Source organism: Sapajus apella, unplaced genomic scaffold (genome assembly GCF_009761245.1).
Source record: "Sapajus apella isolate SASKATOON/1434 unplaced genomic scaffold, GSC_monkey_1.0 scaffold8, whole genome shotgun sequence".
Lineage (NCBI taxonomy): Eukaryota > Metazoa > Chordata > Mammalia > Primates > Cebidae > Sapajus > Sapajus apella.
In genome coordinates this window covers 6,599,500-6,604,020 of record NW_022436948.1, presented here as the reverse complement: position 1 = coordinate 6,604,020, position 4,521 = coordinate 6,599,500, and positions in this window count along the sequence as shown.

The window sequence follows — 4,521 nt, the reverse complement described above, 5'->3', positions numbered from 1 at the left end:
ACATGTGCAGAATGTGCAAGTTTTTATATGGGTATACGTTGCCATGGTGGTTTGCTGCACCTATCAACCTGTCATCTAGGTTTTACCTGCCTGCATTAGGTATTTGTCCTAATGCTCTCCCTCTCCTTGCCCCTCACCCCCCGACAGGCCCCAGTGTGTGATGTTCCCCTCCTTATGTCCATGTGTTCTCATTGTTCAACTCTCACTTGTAAGTGAGAACATGTGGTGTTTGGATTTCTGTTCCTGTGTTAGTTTGCTGAGGATGATGGGCTCTAGCTTCATCCATGTCCCTGCAAAAGACATGAACTCATTCTTTTTTATGGCTGTATAGTATTCCATGGTATGTATGTGCCACATTATCCAGTCATTGACGAGCATTTGGACTGGTTCCAAGTCTTTGCTATTGTAAACAGCGTTGCAGTAAACATATGCATGCATGTGTCTTTATAGTAGAATGATCTATAATGCTTTGGGTATCTACCCAGTAATGGGATTGCTGGGTCAAATGGTATTTCTGGTTCTAGATCCTTGAGGAATCTTCACACTGTCTTCCACAATGGTTGAACTAATTTACACTCCCACCAACAGTGTAAAAGTGTTTCTATACTGTATTTCCACATCCTCTCCAGCATCATGACTGCCATTCTAACTCGTGTGAGATGGTATCTCATTGTGGTTTTGATTTGCATTTCTCTATCAACCCATGATGATGAGCTTTTTTTCATATGTTTGTTGGCCGCATAAATATCTTCTTTTGAGTAGTGTCTGTTCATACCCTTTGCCCACTTTTGGATGGAGTTCTTTGTTTTTTTCTAGTAAATTTGTTTAAGTTCCTTGTAGATTCTGGATATTAGCCCTTTGACAGATGGGTAGCTTGCAAAATTTATCTCCTATTCTGTAGTTTGCCTGTTCACTCTGATGACAGTTTCTTTTGCTGTGCAGAAACTCTTCAGTTTGATTAGATCTTCACACTGTCTTCCACAATGGTTGAACTAATTTACACTTTTAGCTTTTGTTTCAATTGCTTTTGGTATTTTAGTCATGAAGTCTTTGCCCATGCCTATGTCCTGAATGGTATTGCCTAGGTTTTCTTCTAGGGTTTTTATGGTTTTGGGTTTTGCATAAAAACAGAGACACTTTCATATTAAATTAATATAGGATAAAAAACTAATGAAACTCAGTTTTGATTGAAAATTTTAGCACAGATTATGACTTTGTAAGATGTAAGACTCTGTCAGTGAATAACTGAAGACTCTTTTCTGGGATCACTTTGCTGACAATTGTGTGGGCCCTTTAAGGAATGTTCAGTCCTTTACTCTTTGCTTCGCTCAGAAAAACTTGCTTTCCTGGAGTATATTAACAGAAAATTTGAGGTTCACTAAGAACAACAGATCAGATGCTGACTGCCATTGAAAAGATAGTTATTTGCAGGTCCCAACAGAAGGGACCCTGTCACACCATGGGGACCACCTGGGGAAGCACCAGGTTGGTCAGCTGGCAGAGGGAGGCGTTATCTGTGGGAAGGAAAGGATGGGACACAGGAAGATAGGAGTCTGAGATTCCAGGAAAGGAGGTGGTTGTGGGAATGGGTTATAAATTGGTTAGTTTACATTTGAAAAGCTTGCTCTCAGGCAAGCTGTTTGCTACTGTTACTGAAACACCAGGGGTTTGGTCTAGGTTCTGCTGCTCCTCACACAGAGGAGCATGACCAAGATCCAAGACCCAAACTATTGTTGCCAAGGAAAAAGGCTTTAGTAGAGTGCTGTGGCCCAGGAGATGGGATCTGTCTCAAATCTATCTCCCTGACTGACTAAAACTAGGGGTTTATATGGCAGGGAAGAAATGTAATAATGTGTAAAAAATCTGAACTAGGGAGGGGCAAGGAAGCAATCACAATGAATGAGGGGTCTGGTATCTGGAACAGTGATCTGATGGGTTTCAGTTCTTTGATACTTTTTTGAGAGGGTTGAAGGTCCTTTCATGAGACAGGAACTCAGATAAAACAAATACAAGTTTCAAGCTTTAAGACCAAAAAGGTCAATTTCTATGTTTATCCAAAACAACAGTCTATGGAACTATTGGGATGGTTTCACTGTCTCTAGGAAATGGCTAACCCTGGAGGTGGAGGAGAAGTCTGTCCAGGGCCAGCAAGGCTCCAGATGTCACAGAATCAGAATAAAGAAAATAAAAGACAGGTTTAGTACACCTGAAATGTAACTAGAACTAGATCTTCGATCTTGGTACCCAAGATGATCCTGAAATGCCTTGTTTTGTGAACATGAAGGTATTTGGGGGTGCTGCTGGAATGGGCAGGAGACCATTTATAAAGATATTCCAAACTTTTGGGATGTCTAAGCATTGAGGAGTTGGGTCTGAAAAGCAGTGAATACAGCAAGAAAGAGCAAGCCAACTCTCTAAAGACCTTGGGTCCATGAAGATATGAAATAGATACTCAAAGATACTAATGTGACTTGTGCCTATAGTAAAATTAGTGCACACAAGTGTTATTTATTTAAGGCATACCGTAAAATGATTAAATCACACTACAAGTATCTTTCTAACACCCAAATGTTATTACTCTTGACCTTTGGGTCTCCACTGTATGCCAGTTTTGACCAACACCCGGATGTTATTACTCTACTAACTTTCAATCTCTGCAGATCGTCAAGCTGGAGACTGTGAATGCATGCCGTGTTTTATTATTCAGGTCTATTATCTATTGAATTAAGTGTAAAAGTGTAAAAAGTGAGGGTTGGTCTCTAGCAATCTGTAAATTGTACTTCAAATGCTTAGCTTACACACACACCCACACACGTTTGGACCTGCCTTTTTGAATTCCTAAAATGGCACAGCTACCTGCATTTGTAATCAGGAAAATAATCTTTGTTCCTGGTTGGAAATATTTTGGGGAAATGTCTCAGCAAAAGATTAAAAATATCAGGGCAGCATTGTTTCCCTAAGCCTCGTTTCTTTGGTAATCTTCACTCTCCACCTCCCAGGCCTAGTGTTGCAGCCAAAAAATGCTGCAAATGGAAACCGATGACCTGAAATGTTTCCTGCAGCTTGAAGTCCAGCCAGTGCTTGATTTTATTGCATTCTGCATTCTGCTGCTTGGTGATACTTGGAGGGGCCATCCATTATGAGGGGGGCAGTTAAGTGACCCTGAGAAATTCTGAACCTCAGCAGGGGCCTTCTTCTGAGCTGTGCTCTGGAGAATGGACTCTAAAACAGAATGAATTTTTCTGCAGAGACAGGAAGAGGAGGTGGGAAGGTGAGACAGAGTTTCTAAAGCCACCTCAAGCTACAGTTTAGTTTGGTGTCCTACATAATATTCCTGTTTAAGTGGGAGGTGGTTGGGGTAGATTCTTTCCTTTATTGAAATTATAAGCAAAAATGTAAATTTGTTCTGAAGGGAAGACCAAGTGGTAAATTCTGTCGCTCATGGACATCTTTCAGGGGTCATGAATATCTGCATGTTGGAGTCAGGATTTGAACCCAGGTCACTCCATATCCACAGCCCTGGAGTCGTTGTCTCTATCCCTGTTTGTATACAGCAAGCAATTATAAGTATCGTAAATACTCCCGCCACTGGTCTCCTTCCTCTTCCCCTCCTCCTCTTCCTTCTGCTCAGGGCTCCTTATTCCTCTCCTCCTGCCTTCCTCCCTCCATGTCCTCCTTCTCTTCCCTCCTAGTCATTCTCTGCTCCCTCCTCCTCTCTTCCTCTTTTCTCTTCCTCTATCCCTTCCTCCTTCTCCTCCACCACCTTCTCTCTTCTCATCATCATTATAACCACCATGCAGGGCATGTCTACTCTGCCCCAAGTGCCATTCTACCAAGCACGTGACCTGCAATAACTTATTAGGTCATATAATCGGTATTATTAATATCATCCCCATTTTACCACGAGGAAATGAACACTTGGAAACACGATGTGCCCCACCTAAGTACTCACAGTTAGCAAAGGGCTGACATTTGACCCTAGAATTGCCTGACTTAAAGTCAGTGCTCTTAACTCCTTGATGTCTACTTATCTGTAAGTTAATTGTGCAGAAGAAAGCACATAGTTTTCTCCCTGGCATGGGTTAGTTGTCCTCAGGCCTTGTGGTTTTTTTTAAATTCCAATGTCAATAATAAGTGCCCTGGTATCATTTCAAATGTATGTGGATTGAGTCAGCCTTACTTCGAAAATTACAGGCAACGTTCCAGTCCCTGCACTGAGCTGGTCATTCTTACTGCTGGTGTTGTGCTCAGCATGGCAGGCGCAGGGGGCCAGGCTCTGCAGATTCTCAGAAGCAACTCCTCCTGAAGCTGCTTAAGGGATGCCACTAGCCCCCCAAGACCTTTGCTTGTCCTGAGGGCCCAAGATGAGCTTCATTTAGAGTAATTCTGATTGCCAGTAAAGAATTTATGTCCATAAAACATAAATTATGGCTTTTAATTGGACACTATTATTTTTACTTCATTATATCAGTAAAACCTGTTTGAAGAGGATTTTTCTTTCTTTTTCTTTCCTTTTTTGAG